The 17,682-nt window shown below is 37.5% G+C and overlaps 1 long non-coding RNA gene across 1 annotated transcript in view; it reads left to right on the top strand.

The window, feature by feature from the left end:
* LOC116855457 overlaps nt 1–17,682 on the top strand; it is a 31,608-nt gene that overhangs the window by 4,548 nt on the left and 9,378 nt on the right. The window contains exons 2-3 of the long non-coding RNA XR_004380357.1: nt 231–286; nt 14,692–14,793. This is a non-coding gene — a long non-coding RNA (uncharacterized LOC116855457). The remainder of the gene's footprint in view (nt 1–230; nt 287–14,691; nt 14,794–17,682) is intronic.

The following is a 17,682-nucleotide window of genomic DNA, read 5'->3' as shown; positions in this document are numbered from 1 at the left end:
CTTGTTTGTTCTTTAATAGTTATTTTCTTCGGGGTAGTGCGTGAAGATACGCATACACAGTAGCATGGGTGCTAGTACTATAATGAGTTTTTTGTTTTCCAGAATTTTATCACATCGTTAAAAATAACTTAGGTATTAGAATGCTAATTTAATGTATGTGCACTGTTGCTGTTGTAATTGGATATATGCATGCATTTGGTCAATAAAAATCTTTTTTTTTAAATGGATAGGGCCTATGAATGAATTGTGAAGAATTATATCATTGTTACATTTGGAAAGAGCATAGGTGAGTATAAAATAGAAGTGGTCATAGATCATGAATCACTGATTCTATGGTAGGTACTATTGACATGGAATATCAGTTCTATTTAAGTATTTGCTACATTTAAGACTTAGGGCAGCCAATATGGGGTAGATACAAGGTGCTCCTGTTGTTGAGCAGTTCCAAACCCTGGTGGCTGAGGTTGGAATGTAGTATAATAGTTATTATACAGTGGTGAAGAAAAGGCCCAAGGGAAAACAAGAGGATGGTAAACATAGTAGGGGCAGCACCTTTGAATAATTTAAGACTCGGATTACATTTACATGACTTGGGAGGCAGGGAGAAGAAAGGAAAAATTCAAGAAAGCACACGTGAATATAAAATAAGTCTTGGAATCATCAATAAAAATGTGTTTTGTTGTGTTTGACTTGGAGCATCATGTGCAGTAGGTTATCACGTATTCTGTTACCCACTGGGAAAAAAATAGCATGCTGTGTATTCAGCTCAGTGGCAGTGCTCAGTATCTTAGGGTGACTTCACTTACTACATATGAGATCTGTTTGTCCAAAATTAAGTATTACAGAGAGTTTAGAGAAGAGAAATGAGTAGAAGATAAACTAATTGGGAAGGATGAGGAGAATGTTCTTGTTTAGGCAAGGGAGATTTGAGGACCATTCAGAATAAAAGGGAGAGAATTACTTAATGAGTGTGTCCAAGGAATTGGGAAGGTAGAAGTGCCCGAGTATCATTTTCAAGATGAGTTACAGCTCGTCTTTGAGAGCAGGTGTAATCAAAGAAGACCCATTATGAGCAAAGCCTGGGAGCTGATAAATGTGCACGAAGCTGGTAGTAATCCAGAAGAATAGGAAACTAATGAAATCTTATTCCATGGCAAGATATATTGGAAGTTTTTGGCCAGAGAATGGTGGTGGTCAGGTTTGTATTAGTAAAGTTAACTACATTTTGGGAAGGGTACATTTGTAGGAACTCAGACTGCAGGCAAGGAAACCAGTTTTTATATGTTACTTGGATTGGAAAGGAATAGTCAAGACCCTAATTAACTATGAAATGGTCAGGGCTTAGTGGTTAATTGGATGTGGGGGGCCATTATGTGGGAAAACAAAGATGACTAGTTCTTAACCAAATGGTAGGTGACTTTGGTGCTACCAACTTCGAAGAATAGAGCAGCAGTCTGGATGGAAGGCTTCAGGTTCTTGTGACATCTACTAAGTGTTTTCAGCATGAAAAATTGTGATGCTTAGGAAAAGGTATTGGCTCAAGAATTTTGTGGTCAACAAAATCAATAATTAATAAATGAAAGTATGAAACAAATAGTTCACCAGTGCAAAACTTATATAGACTTATATAGATTAGGGGCTATGATACCTTCTAACCATCTGTGTAGATGGGGTTTAGGTAGGTTTTAAAGGGCTTGGTGAACTAGGTTGATTCTGAGGGGTTTGAACTGAGTCTCATGCTGGAGTACTGGAGTTTAATCCATGAATACTGCAGTTGTGTGCATTAGTTATAGAAACAAACTTGTTAAAGGAATGGACATTTACTAGAGATTGATTTCATTCATATTTGGTCAGTGGTCAGCACAAGGAAATATGGAAACCAGAGGTGGACTAACACCTATTGCCTTACTCTTCAAACTTAAGTTTGAATTACCTAAGTAAGCCCTATAGTACAGTCATCATTCAAATACTTGTATGAGATCTAGAAATAATCCTTTGCACACTCTTGTACTTTGGAAAGCATTAACACCTAATAAAAATCAACTAGCCTTCAAATACTATTGATATATAAACTACTCTATATTTTTTAATTATTTGAATAATAATACGCATCTGGTATGCAAACGTGAAAATAAAATACGCTATGTAGTGAAAGTAAATTTCTCCCAGTTGTGTCTCCCAGTTGCTCAGCTTCTCTGTTCAGGTGTATTCATTGTTACTAATTTCTTGTGTATCCTTCCCGAAGTTTCTGTGTACTCATAGAATATTTGTATTCTATGTTTGTATACATTCTTAATACATATGCAAGGACACTGTACACACTTTTGCCATTTACTTATTTCCTCACAATATTCAGTTTTGGAGGTTGTTCAAGTAAATGCACATGTGAGAGGGAGAGAGATCCCTTTTTTTTTTTTTTAAAGATTTTATTTATTTGTCAGCGACAGAGGGAGAGCGAGCGAGCACAGGCAGACAGAGGCAGAGGGAGAAGCAGGCTCCCCGCCAAGCAAGGAGCCCGATGTGGGACTCGATCCCAGGATGCTGGGATCATGACCTGAGCCGAAGGCAGCCGCTTAACCGAGCCACCCAGGCGTCCCGAGATCCCTTGTTTTTACATCTGTTGCTTGGTCATTATTAGTTATGTTATGGATCTTTTTTGGCCGATGATTAATGTATGTTCCCTCCCTCCTCCCACCCCACCCTCCCACCGCTTCTCCCCTTTACATGCTCTAAAGTACGTATTTGGGCATGTATTATGAAGCATGTATGTGGATGTATATATAGGATAAAATTTCTACCAATTCAATTGTTTGGTCACTGGGTATGTATATTTTTAAAGGTTTTTTTTTTGGGATGTTCCCTATCCTAACTAAAGACAATGAGAATTTAACTTTATTCCCTGCGGTCCCCAACCAAATGCATGAAGTCAGTAAAGATCAGAAATTAATAAAAACTGATGGGACTGTTGCAGGTAATAGGTAGAAGTTTTAGAATAGAAGTTATGTGATTGAACTTGGAAGAGCTTTAAAGTCTAAAGTTGGCTAATAAGAATTCTGGGAATTAGAGGGGCGCCTGGGTGGCTCAGTGGGTTAAAGCCTCTGCCTTCAGCTCAGGTCATGATCTCAGGGTCCCAGGATCAAGCCCCCGCATCGGGCTTTCTGCTCAGCAGGGAGCCTGCTTCCCCCTCTCTCTCTGCCTGCCTCTCTGCCTACTTGTGATCTCTGTCTGTCAAATAAATAAATCTTTTTTTAAAAAGTTCTGGGAATTAGAGACCTAAAGTCTTGTGCTTTAAATATTAGATTACATTAAGTAGTTGCTTGTTTAATTAAACTATTAATGTTTTTAAGAGAATTATCAATAGATTAGATTTTTTAAAAAAGGTTTATTTTAGAGGGAGAGTGAGAGAGTGATGTGGGGTGGGGGGAAGTAAGAGCAGAAGGGGAGAGAGAATCTCAAGCAGATACCTTGCTGAACATGGAGCCCAGTATGGGGCTTAATCTCACAACCCTGAGATCATGACCGGAGCCCAAACCGAGAGTTGGATGAGCCACCCAGGTGCCAAATGTGTTAGATTTTTTAAAATGACATGGTGAACATTAACAGTTTGCCTTATGAGAGATATTACAGTGAATATAATAATGGCTTTGTTTTTTTGTGATAGAGAAGGGGAGGAGGGCATTAGACTCGAATTCAGAAATTTTTCACTTAAAAAAATTTCTACGATTCTCCAGTGATGGGAGTGGGCATAAAGTTGTGGTGCTCAAATACTTAACTTGGATTTCATTTCTTAAGTGTCAAAAGTAGAAGAACCATAAACTTTCCTAGAAGAATTCCCATCTTTGGTGTTCATACTACAATATCACTTTGAATTTTAGATCTTGTACTATTTCGAAGTACTAGAGGGAGGTAAATACGTCATTCATAAACCAAAAAGGATGGAGGCTCTAAGCTGTATTTTAGATTAGCTCTACCTAGAATTAATAAAAAAAATTCAAAGACACTTGTATACATTCCCAAGGAACTGTGGTTTTTATTCAGTGAATTATTATATATGTTTAAAGACTTTATAGCAAAATGAAATGATTTTTTTAATTAAAAAATATCTTCAGATAGTAACTTTAAACAGTTATGTATATTGTTTGCTCAAGGACTTGAATGAGCAGTTTGCTGTTCGCAGAACTGAAATCTCCTTGGTCAAAGGTCATTTATTCCACCATTCGTCATAATCATGAAGTATTCTCTCCAAGGTATGACTGGAGGATAAACATTATTTTGTTTCACCACATATTGTAGTTATTAGACTTCTTAAGAAATATTTATTGAGCACATACTGTAGCAGTACTAGGACTATTCTGACTCTTCTAATAAAACCTAGGGAATACAACTGGGCTAGGGAAACAGATAAGTCCATTTTAGCTAGGATGGTCAGGGGAGGCGTCTCTGAGGAGATGCTTGAGCTGAATGATACCTGAATAATCAGAAGGAAGGGACTTGCAGTGTTGGAGGTGTTGAAGGTGAACCCAGTTCAAACTGAGGAGTTTATCATTTATAGCATGGAATAGGAAAATGTCTTTTGTGGCGGGCATTAAGTGAACAAGGCAAGGGTGTTTCTTAACCCTTTTTTTCCCCCTTAATTGCCACCCCCATGGCCCTCATGAAATTTTTTGACTCCCTCGTGAAATTTTAACTCAGCTGTTTATGTACTATAAATATATCTGTTATATCTATGCTTTTATACATTAAAAGAAATTTTTGCCTTTCCCTACTCCTACCTTCAACTAATTTTCTCCCACTTGGGGGCAGTACTGTGCCATTGAGAAAGCAGGATGTACACCAGTGTATGCCCTAGTAAATAGTTGAGATATATATATTTTTTTAAGATTTTATTTATTTATCAAAGAGAGAGCGCACAAGCAGGCAGAAGAGGAGAGAGAAGCAGGCTCCCCGCCGACCAAAGAGCTGGAGTCGGGACTCGATCCCAGGACCCTGGAATCATGGCCTGAGCCCAAGGCAGCAGCTTAACCAACTGAGCCACCCAGGCATCCCGAGATTTTTTTCTTGATGAGATATCATCATGAAGGCTTGGGCCAGGTTGTGACATGATCTAGTTTATGTATTAGAAAAGAATTTTAGCAGGTGCCTGGGTGGCTCAGTTGGTTAAGCCTCTGCCTTCGGCTCAGGTCATGATCCCAGGGTCCTGGGATGGAGTCCTGCATCAGTCTCTGTTCAGCAGGGGGCCTGCTTCTCTCTCTCTCTCTCTCTCTCTCTCTCTCTCTCTCTTTGCCTCTGCCTACTTGTGATCTCTCTCTCTCTCAAATAAATAAAAATCTTTTTTAAAAAAATTAAAAAAAATAATTTTAGCTACTCATGGAGACTTGACTGAAAGAGAACCAGAATAAAAAGCAGGCAAGCCAATTAGACCAGTAAGGAGAGGTGAAAGGTAACCATGGCTTGGTCTTTAAAGATTATTGATAATATAAAGAGATAAGAGAGAGCAAAAGAGGGGCAAGAGAATAAATGGATGTAGCTAGCATTCATGGGCATAAAGTATGTCTACATGTGATGTTGATGAAAGCTTGGGGACTAGTGTGCCCTCCAAATTACAAACCCACTGAAATGAAAGAAGGAAATGACCCTTGGGAAATGAGAAACTTGTCTGGTTTTTAACCTTGTTATCATTTGAAATTTATTTTTCAGTAGAATATCACACATAATTTAGAATGGTCAGAACTCCATATATTTTTTTTAGAACTCCATATTTATTTCAACTTTCTGTTTTTTTGCTTTTTTTTGTTTTTTTCTCAATAGGAATGCGCCCCCTATTTTGTGCCTTCCATTCCAGAATTTTTATGGGGAAGTCTCTTTAAAAGCCTGCTTATTCTTTTGTATTCTGCTACAGTAGTGGTGGTTATTAGTATGTGAACATTTTCAGTTAAAATTTCTTTAGAATTAAATGATTCTTACATAACAGACAATTCTTGGGCCCTCTGACTTATGAGGGGTAGACCGTGAATTCTCTAAGGCAAAAGGACTCACACCAGAGGTGCTTACTGCAGTTTGTTGAATCAGTGAGGAGGCTGTTTTTCCAAGTTCATACTGGAAGTGATTAGCAGAACCCAAATGAGATTTTACGGCACACAGTTTTGTCTGAAAATTGAGTGTAATGAATGCAAAATTACTGGAAATGCTTAACAAACCCTGGTGGTGACTGAAAATGGGAAATAGCATAAGTAGCATTAATGGTTTTAAAAAGGGACTGCAGGGGGGCCCCTGAGTGGCTCAGTCAGTTTAAGCATCTTCCTTCAGCTCAGATCATGATCTCAGGGTCCTGGGAATGAGAGCCCTATATCTAGCTCCCTACTTGGTGGGGAGTCCGCTTTTCCCTCTGGCTCTCCCCATTGCTTGTGCTGGCTCTTTCTCTCTCCAGTTAATTAATTAAAAAAAAGGACGACAGGGAGTTCTGAGGTTCACACCATTCAGATCCTGCAGCTCCTTGCCACGGGAAGGCAGAAGTCCTCTTGGGCTCTGATGAGTGCAGTGCATCTGGAGCTTTTGTTGATTGGGAGTATGTTGCATTTACAAATGATGTGGAGGTGTAAAACATTTGAGAAGTGAGATTTATGACTTTTTTTTTAATGCTTTGTCTTTGTGTTTTCTGTTTCTACAACCTAATTTCTCAAATCTAGTGGTAATCAAACAGGAAATTTTGCACATTTTTAAAATGTGACCATAAATTTTTAAAAGATTTTATTTATTCATTTATTTAGAGAGTGTGCATGGATAGGGGCATGGGTAGAGGGAGAGGAAGAGAATCTGCAGCAGACTCTGCGCTGATCCTGACACAGAGCTCAATCCTAGGATTCTGACATCATGACCTGAGCTGAAACCAAGAGTCAGAGGCTCAACCCACTGAGCCCCACAGTGACCAAAATATTTAACTCTTCTGTTTCTAGACTTTTCAGTCCCTTTTTTAGAACATGTGTTGGTATCTTGTATCCAGGACAAAGTATTTTCATCACTGATTTAGCTTAACACCTGTTCTCTACCCTATGTTTAAATAAATGTAAATAGATAAACAACAGATAATAGTGCAGATTATACTTGCACAGTTTAATTTCTCCCTGATACATCATTTCATATTATTTACTGCATGTGAACACATGTAGTGGATTCTTTTTTTTTTTTAAAATTTTTTACTATATATATATATATATATATATATATATATTTAATTTTTTAAATTAACAAATAATGTATTTCAGGGGTACAGGTCTGTGATTTATCAGTCTTACACAATACCCAGCATGCACCACAACACATACCTCCCCAGTGTCCATCACCTGGCCACCCCATCTCTCCCACCCCCCTTCACTCCAGCAACCCTCAGTTTGTTTCCTAAGATAAGAGTCTCTTATGGTTTGTCTCCCTCTCTGGTTTCATCTTGTTTCATTTTTTTCCTCTCTTCCCCTATGATCCTCTTCCTTATTTCTTAAATTCCACATATCAGTGAGATCATTTGATAATTATCTTTCTCTGATTCACTTATTTCACTTTGCGTAATACCCTTTAGTTCCATCCATGTCATTGCAAATGGCAAGATTCCTTTTTTTTTGATGGCTGAGTAATATTCCATTGTATATATACACCACATCTTCTTTGTCCATTCATCTGTCAGTAGACATCTGGGCTCTTTCCATAGTTTGGCTATTGTAGACATTTGGGGTACAGGTGCCCTTTCGGATCACTGTGTTTGTATCTTTGGGGTAAATAACCGGTAATGCAATTTCTGGGTTGTAGGGTAGCTCTATTTTCAAATTTCTGAGGAACCTCCATACTATTTTCCAGAGTGGCTGCACCAGCTTGCATTCCCACCAGCAGTGTAAGAAGTTCATCTTTCTCCATGCAGTGGATTCTGCATGAAGTGTTTTTATTAAGTTGATTCATCTGTTCTCTTCAAAGTAGGGTAACAGTAGTTGTTATTTTAATGTGCTTCTTAAGTATATGGTGAAAAGTAAACTGTTCATTTCCAGTGCTTTTTTCATTATATATGAACATGATTGATAAATAATAATAATAATACTTGAAGTATTGAACTTTTAAAGAAAATAGTAGTGAAAGCTATATAGGTAAGTTTTTAATAACGATCTTTTATCTTGAACAAAAAATGCAACTTATTGTTACTGTACTCTGCCTTGTTTCAAAAACCTTAACCCTGGGGCACCTCAGACTCTTGGTCTTGGGTCATGAGTTCAGGTTCCACGTTGGGCATAAAGATTATGTTTAAAAAAAAAAAAAAACTTAACCTTGATTAGGCAATGATCAAGGATATGTTTTCTTTGGCTTTTGGGGGAGGGGTGCTTGAGAAATCTTAGGTGATCACAAGAGGATAATGCTGCTGCTTTTTTTTTTTCTCCTTCCTTCCTTCCTTCCTTCCTTCCTTCCTTCCTTCCTTCCTTTCTTATGCCTTTGTTGGAATTGGGGACCTTTGTTGGAATTGGGGACAAAATTAAGTTTGAAAATTTTCAGTGGTATCTTTCAGTCACAAGCCACTGTTGACCTCATTACAATTGGCTTGCAAAATTGGGCCCCCCTGCAGTCCCTTTTTAAAACCATTAATGCTACTTATGCTATTTCCCATTTTCAGTCACCACCAGGGTTTGTTAAACATTTCCAGTAATTTTGCATTCATTACACTTAATTTTGAGACAAAACTGTGTGCCGTAAAATCTCATTTGGGTTCTGCTAATCACTTCCAGTATGAACTTGGAAAAACAGCCTCCTCACTGATTCAACAAACTGCAGTAAGCACCTCTGGTGTGAGTCCTTTTGCCTTAGAGAATTCGCGGTCTACCCCTTATAAGTCAGAGGGCCCCAAGAATTGTCTGTTACTTAAGAATCATTTAATTCTAAAAACAGGTCTGGGACCTTGAAATTGACTTAGTTATAACTTTTCTTAGAAGTCATTAGTTATGTATGATATAAGTCATTCATATGTACTTCATTAGATTTCATATGAGTGTTTGACCTTTGGAGAAAAAAGACAGTATGTGTATGTGTGTATTTATATGTACATCATATGTATCAGTAAACTTTTCCTGAAAAACCTGGTTGTCCTCAATAAAGCTGAAAAACCTAAATCTTTATTTTTTCTTTAGTATTTCCTAGATCTCAGTGTTATTTAATACTATTTATAAATGATTCTTACCTATTTACTCAAACGAGACCTTATTTTATGTACTTATTTCTTAATTTTGAGTTGATCTTTCTCTGATTCTTGAATCTAAAAAAACTTAAAATCCCGGGGTGCCTGTCTGGCTCTGTCTGGAATATGTGATTCTTTTTTTTTTTTTTTTTAAGATTTTATTTATTTATTTGACAGAGGAGAGATTACAAGTAGACAGAGAGGCAGGCAGAGAGAGAAAGGGAAGCAGGCTCCCTGCTGAGCAGAGAGCCCAATGCGAGACTTGATCTCAGGACCCTGAGATCATGACCTGAGCCGAAGGCAGCGGCTTAACCCACTGAGCCACCCAGGCGTCCCTGGAATATGTGATTCTTGAACTCAGGTTCCTGAGTTTGGGCCCCACAGTGGGTGTAGAGCTGACTTAAATAATCTTGGGAAAAAATTAACCTTACAATCCTGCTTTTTAAAAATTTGGAATAGCCGGGACGCCTGGGTGGCTCAGTTGGTTAAGCAGCTGCCTTCGGCTCAGGTCATGATCCCAGTGTCCTGGGATTGAGTCCCACACTGGGCTCCTTGCTCAGCAGGGAGCCTGCTTCTCCCTCTGCCTCTGCCTGCCATTCTGTCTGCCTGTGCTCGCTCTCTCTCCCTCTCTCTCTGACAAATAAATGAATAAAATCTAAAAAAAAAAAAAAAATTTGGAATAGCCTGTCACTTAAATTTGTGAGTTTTGTTTGGTTTGACAGCCTCATTTTTCATAAACCACCTATCTGAGGGGCTCCTTTCCAGTCAGTACATCCTGTATCAAAGCAACCTCTGTGTTATTTTGGTCACCACAGATTAGTTTTGCATGTTTTTGAAAAATGTAAATGGAATCATAGAATGTATACTCTTTGCCTCTGGCTTCTTTCACTCAACGTAGTGTTTTTGAGATTCATCTGTGTTGTTGTATATCAGCAGTTGGTTCTCTCTTATTGGTGCATAGTGTACCATTAAATGAATATGCAACATTTTTTTTTCCAGTGTCCTATTGATATATTCTTGGGGTAGATTCCAGTTTAGGGTTATTACGATTAAGCTGCTGTGAACATTCTTGTATAAGTCATTCACACATTTCATTTTCCTTGGGGAAAATATCTGGGAGTGGGATTGCTGTGTATAGGGGATGTGTAGGTTTCTCAGAAACTGCCAAACAATTTTCCAAAATGTGTGTCCTACTTTATACTCCCATGAGCAGTGTACCTGATTTCTGTTTTGCTCTGCATCCTTCCCAGCACTCAGTATTGTCAAGTCATGTTTGTTTTAGCTGTTGTAGTGAGTATGTAGAGGTGTATCATTGTGGTTTTTAATACATATTTCCCTAGTAATTTTCCCTAGTAATACATAATTCCCTAGTCCTGCAAATTCCCTGTAATAATAGTGTTCAGCAATTTATTTTCCCTAGTAATACACTCTGTGGCTATTCGGATACCTTTTTATGTGAAGTATATATGTGTTTCAAACCCTCCTTGCTAGTCCTGCCCCCCCTTATTTAAGGGGGACACTTTGGAGAGCCCCAGTGGATGCCTGACTGTGGATAGTACCAAACCTTAAAAATGTTTTTTCCTGCATGTACATAAATACGATAAACTTTAATTTATAAATTAGGCACAGGAGGAGATTAGTAGCAATAACTAATCAATAGAACAATTATAACAGTATACAGTAATAAAAGTTATATGAGTGTGGTGTCTCTCAAAATGTCTTACTGTTCTGTTACCTTTCTGGTGACATGCCTATGTGATAAAATGTGATGAAGTGAGGTAAATAATGTAAGCATGGAAAAGTAGCATTAGGCTTTTATTGACCTTCTGACAAAACATCAAAAGAGGATCTTCTGCCTCTGGACGACCGTTAACTGTGGGTAACTGAAACTACAGAAAGTGAAACCATGGGTAAGGGTGGGGGGACAACTATCATAACCAGGTTGTGTGGTTTCATTGCTAGCCATTGTAAAACTTACTTATCTGTGTATAACCTATTGATGTAAAAAAAACATGGGTATCTTGATTAGAATTTTGGAAAGCCAGATGTTGGGAATGTAGAATTGATTGTTCATATTACGGACTTTTGCTTTTTGTAAAATATCAGCTAGAAAATAGAAATTATGTAATTGAACATTTATTATGATGTCTGGCATGCTAATGTGGGTAGAAGATACATGGGTTTGATTAAAAAAATCAAAGCCCCAGTTTGCTGTATTTAACTGACAGTTTGTTTTAAAGATTTTATTTATTTGAAAGAGAGAGCACAAGTCGGGGAAGAGTAGAGGGAGAGAGACAAACAGACTCCACACTGAGCACAGAGCCCAATTCAGGGCTTGATCCCACAACCCTGATATCATAACCTGAGCTGAAACCAAGAGTCAGACACCCAACAGACTGATCCACCCAGGTGCCCCTTATTGCCTATTTTTAATCCAAAAGAGGTGAAGACTTAAAATGTTGAAATTTTTTTATGTTTTTCTAACTTCCAACTAACTGTTCAGTTAACTGGAAATGTAATCTGTTACATTGTCTTCAGTTGAAAATATATTACATCAAAAAGGATGAACTTGTAGTATTGTCCATTGTTTTAGAGATCTTCTTTCATGGGTGTTTATGCATTTCCTTGGGAGATGATGCCTTTTGAATTTTTGGCCTAATTTCTTCGGATATATTATTCACTTAATCAGACACTATTTCCTTATACTCTTTGAAGATGTATTTTAATTTTTTTTAAAGATTTATTTTAGAGCAAGAGAGCGTGTGCTTTCACAAGCCTGGGGAAGGGCGGAGGGAGAGGGAGAGAATGCTCAAGGAGGCTTCCCACTGAGAGAGCAGCCCAGTGTAGGGCTCGATCCCAGGACCCTGAGATCATGACCTGAGCTGAAATCAAGAGCTGGATGCCTAACTGACTGAGCCACCCAGGCGCCCCAAAGATATATTCTTTGTTGCTTAAAGATAATCTTTAGTTAACATTGAAATAAAATTACTTCACTTAGGAGTGTGTTACATATTTTCACTGTTGTAAATTCCCTGTAATAATAGTGTTCAGTTTATTTATTGCTTTAGCGGTTGGTGGTGTAGTTGTCTTTGTCATGAAAGCAAAGGATCATATTAGATTGTGAGCTCTATTCTATATATGCTCTCTCTGATGGTAATGTTTGATAATATGGATATCCTCCCACCTCCATACCTCAGACTTCAGAACATATGCTCCTCAGAAGGTAAACCCCACTGCAGAGCATGCCAATAAAAGAATGTGGCTCCTTTATGGTTTGATACCATCGGAATCTACTCCAGAAGAAATCATAACCTTTTATATTGATTTCCGGCAAAGCCTTTTCAACATGAGCCATTGCTAAACTCCTGTTTCATAGATATTTACAATTTATTTTAAACAAATTTTTGTAAATTACTGTAAAACTAATTTGAACACGTTTATAGAGTATTTTGAGCCTCCGTGCTTGCTGAAGTATCTATATTTTATACATTTCTTTCTTAGAATGTACTTCTATTGTAATTTATATATTATTATAATTTATATACTTGTAATTTATATATTGTAATTTATTATATATTATGTAATACAAATTATATATAATGTAAGGATTGTGTACTCAGTCGAAAAGGATACCTTCTCTAACTCAAAGAGGGGAGAATGTTAGGTGCATTGTTAGTAATTGTTAAGAATGGCCTTCCATATCTTCAATGTTTTGTTCTTTAAGAAAAGTCATTAGAAAATATTGTATGTTTCTGACTAAGTAGGGTATGGTTAGAGTAGTCATTTTTCACTCTTAACAATTCATATGTTTTGGCATGGGAAGGTAAAATCAAACATGAACTTGTATGCAACATTTATTGAGCCAGTTTTATCCTAAAATTTAAAAATGGACCAATTTTTTTTTTTAAAGATTTTATTTATTTATTTGACACAGAGAGACAGAGGGATCACAAGTAGGCAGAGAGAGAGAGAGGAGGAAGCAGGCTCCCTGCTAAGCAGAGAGCCCGATGTGGGGCTTGATCCCAGGACCCTGGGAACATGACCTGAGCCAAAGGCAGAGGCTTTAACCCACTGAGCTACCCAGGCACCCAAAAATGGACCAGTTTCATCCAAAGTGGTATCATAGTCTTGTTACAGTTGTGCTTTAAGATTTCAATTAAGAATTTTTTTTAATGTAATTATTGGCTGTTGTCCCCCGCCCCCAGTATTTAACAGTATCACTTTATAGAGACAGCTGTTCTTTAGCATCAGAAAATAAATGTATCAGTTGTCCTTGTGTATCAACTTTCTAGGATTTTACAGACTTTAAATCCAAATTAGAAGTACCATGGAATGGATGTTCATGTGCAGTGGCTCACTGTAATTGTTAGTGGTTATGACAGACCAGTGTACCATAAGCCTCGTCACTTCTTTGTAAGACCACTTTAAACAGAACGCTAGTGATTTTGAGTATTCATATATTAAGCCACCCTTTTAAAGACTAAATATTGGCAACTAAACTTGGATAATTCTAGAGATTACCTTCCTAGGTTTCAATATAGGTAATGAATGCTTTGTAAATTGCGGGTTTACATTTTTGAAAAGTTGAGAAGATAGTATTTTGAATAGTTCAGTTGTGCAGTTTGGTTTATGCGTTCCATTCTTGTCTGCAATAACTTTACTAAAGATAAAATTACAGAAGTATAAATATGCACTAAACCAACTTAAGAATGCCTTAATGACTTTACTGACCGATACCTAACAAGGATCCTGCATAGTAGAATGCTACTTGTAGGTGGAAATATAGAAAAGATAAATTTTTTGTTGGTTTTTGGCATGCCTTGTTTGAAAAAATATTAAAGTTTTATAACTGGGACCATGGGTCCTGTTGGATCATTTGGAATCCCCTTAAATTACATGTAGGATTTTGTGTTCATATTTTTTTACGTACAGATTTGGGGGAGGGGACTGTTCATACTCCATCCAATTTTCAGGTGTATTTGAGATCCAAATGGGTTTTGGAAACAATACTAATTTAGGGTAGTTGTTTCTAGTCTTTGGGGGTCAAGTCTTTTTCTGATGGAAAACAGGAAATGTATTTGTGTGCCCTGCCCTGGTACAAGTACAATAAAATGTTCCAGATTAGAGTAGGGATCAGGATCCTATGTAGAATTTTGGATTATAAGATTTCAAGCAGTGGTGTGCTGAGGGATCAACAATGCAGAAAAGACGACCCGCCTATGGAAATAAAAACTAAGGATTTGGCAAAATAGGCTCTTAATATTTTAAAATTATTAGCAGACTTGGGAGACTCAACCTTTAGGATTTAGTGGTGTTTAAGCCAAAACATAAAATTGAACTGAATTTTAAGTCTGTTGATATTCTCCAAGAAAATGAATGCAAAGAAAAATCTTTCCTGAATGAAAATTGATTACTATTAAGAATTTTAATACATCTGCCATTTTATTGATTGTGGAAACTGGCTAAATTTGACTTTTTTGTATTCCTAGGAGGGTGAAAGAAAACATGGATGAAGCTTCCTGAATTTCAGCTTCTGGGATGAATCAAGTTCAGAGACTAGGAACTGCTGGTGTGTCAGTATTTCCTCTCAGGTTAGTCAGTGTCTGTTAAAACATTGTTCCTTCCTTCTGTTTCCTTAACCATACTTCCTGATCCTGGCACTGCTGATTTCATGAATATATGTAGTAATGGTCCCCATGCTTTGAATTAGTGGAATGTTAGTGAATAGTTTATAGTGGAAGCTGAAACCTCTGCTTCTCTGCCTGTATTAAGGGATTCCCAGGGTCACTGCCCTCTCTGAGCCAAGTTGGAGGCTATTTTTAGCTCCAGGTTGCCCTCATCTTTCCTTGGTGGTATTTGTCCTCAGATAAAAATGAACTGAGAGTAAAAATGACCTATCAAACAGGTCTTTACTAAGAAAAGAAATTCCCTCTTGGTTTTTAGTAATCCCAAGTCTAGAAGCCTTTAGTTCCTTGGAAAGTGTATAATCTTAAAAATGGTTTAATATCATAAATTCAGATTGATACTAGGGATACTAGTTCCGTATCTTCCTCGCTGCTTTCTATGTTTTGTAAAGGTAACAATTTTCCTATTATCTTGTTAAGTTAGATACAAACTTTTATGGGAACATTTACATTGTGACCTTCATGACAGAATTTCCAGTGATGATGTCCGGTCATCCTTTTAGGTCCACAAAGTATTATTTTAAAGGTATTTCTTATCTACTTGTAATGATTTACCATCTCTTCTGTTCTTGCTTCCACAAGTGTGGTCCCAGGAACCAGGAGAATCAGCCTTTTGGGCTTTTGGCAGTGCACAATCTCTGAACACAGCTGACCAAATGAATCTGAACGCTCATATTAACACAATCCCAGGGGATTTGAATGATGTGCATTGTGTTGAGAATCACTGATAAGAGAAATTTCACCCTTTTAAAGTATCTGATGCCAGTGCAGCACAATAACGTGAAAACTGTTTTGTGTTCTATTATCCAGCTCTAGAAAATTAACTGTGGGTAATTCTCAAAACTGGTTCCTAGACCATCTAGGAGCTTAAGAATGCACATTCTCAGGTCCAGCTACTGAACAGAAACTTGGGTGTGGGATCCAGCAATGCACTATTTTATTTTTAAAAGGCCTCCAGGTAGGGGTGCCAGGCTCGCCCAGTCAGTAGAGCTTGTGACTCTTGGTTTCTGGGTCAGGAGTTCAAGCCCCCCACATTGGGTTATAGAGATTAGTTTAAAAAATAAGGCAGGGTTGGTGCCTGGTGAGTGGCTCAGTCAGTTGAGTGTCCCAAGTCTTGATCTCAGCTCAGGTCTTGACCTCATGCTCATTGAGTTGGAGCCCTGCATTTTTCATCTTAAAAAGGATGAAAAAATAAAAGCCGTCCAGGTAAACTGTTTACTGTTGGAGAGCCACCAACCTAGGGAATTATTAACTAAAAAATTAGATTGCCTTTTGAAATTAGAAAATTACTTTGTAAATATTCTGTAGACCTTTTGTTGAATTTTCAAATTGCTTTATTTGTAAGTCCTTTATTAAATAAAATTTGAAAAAATAATCTCAAAGTATGTGGGTAAGGGGAAACAAATTTAATGTGCATAGGCTAACTGCACCACAGATCAAAGCTGTGGCATTCATTATGTGGTTATGAGAGAGAGATCTTGTAAGCTTGTCAAGTGGATCAGTCATTGGAACTTTAGGATTTTTAATTTAATTTTGGTAAGAGATGAATAGTATTTATTTAAAAAATTGCTTTTCATTACAGATTTTCTAGTCAATGGAAAAGAGTCATTTCAGGAAGATACTTTTATTAAGTTTATAGATGTTAATAAAGTGCAGAAGTCTTATTAAAAATAGGGTATCCTCAGGTTATCCTTTGAGGAAACAGTGGTTCTCACATTTTCAAGGGGCAACAGAACCCCCTGGAGAACCCCCTAACCCCCTTTGTTAGAACAAAGACTGCAGATCCACCGTTTATGATTTAGAGGGCCTGAGAGGTCTCATTTCTAACAGCTGGTGTTGACTCTGGTGTGAGGACTGCATTTTCAGAACCACTGCTACTGCTGTTTTTTTTTTTTCCCCCTTAGCATTAACGTATTTAACTCTCCAGGCATTTAATCTCTATACGAGCTCACAACAAAATACTAATTACAGAGGTGGATTGCCGAAGAAAATTTTATAAATCCAGCGTATTATTTCAGTTCTTGATTTTTAAGTCTGTTGCTCAGTGACTCTAGCCTGGCAAATTATTTCCTTTGTAACTTAAACTTCTGTGTTTCCAACAGAAAATACACAGTAGATACTAATTTGTTTGCTAACGAATTTATCTTTTTTTCAGGTCATTTTGTGGGCGAAGTGCTTTTAAAGACATAGGAGAAACAAGCCAGAAAACAAACTAATTTCATTTGTGAATTTATTACTCCATATAAACAACGTAAGAATGTATGAGTAAACAGCTTATGGATGTATGAGTAATCCTAACATTTGACATTATGCCTCATGGAGTTTTCTTTGGTTAAAATAATCTGGAATAATGCAGACTTCCATTTTCATTCAGGTGTTTTTTTGTTGTTGTTTTTTATTAAGATGTATACCTACCCCTTCATGTAGTCTTGCCATGGAATGTAGTATGGTGTAGTAACCCACAAATACAGAATAACCAACATACTTCCCTTTCAACTCCCTATAAATGGGAACCATTAGAGGGATTTTTTTTTACCACCCCATGTGGCCTGCGATTTTGGGTAAGTCCCCAAGATAAAGAGCTCATCATGGAATTTGGCATTGTTGTGAGAAAGATCATGTTTTACTAAAGCCACATACTATATTTTTTAGCCCAAGGAAAGCAAAGAATGGCGGATATGAGCAAGGCAGAGTGTGTTGTACAGTAAAGGAAAATTACTTTTTTCCAAGTTAAACTGATGCCCAGTATTAGGGTTAGGATTCCAGCTGGGGTCCTTGGGAGCTCTGGGAGTTGGC

Source organism: Lontra canadensis, unplaced genomic scaffold (genome assembly GCF_010015895.1).
Source record: "Lontra canadensis isolate GAN:19392208 unplaced genomic scaffold, GSC_riverotter_1.0 scaffold103, whole genome shotgun sequence".
NCBI classification, from domain to species: Eukaryota; Metazoa; Chordata; class Mammalia; order Carnivora; family Mustelidae; genus Lontra; species Lontra canadensis.
Note: the sequence above shows the minus strand (reverse complement) of the source record. Positions and strands in the feature narration are given on the sequence as shown.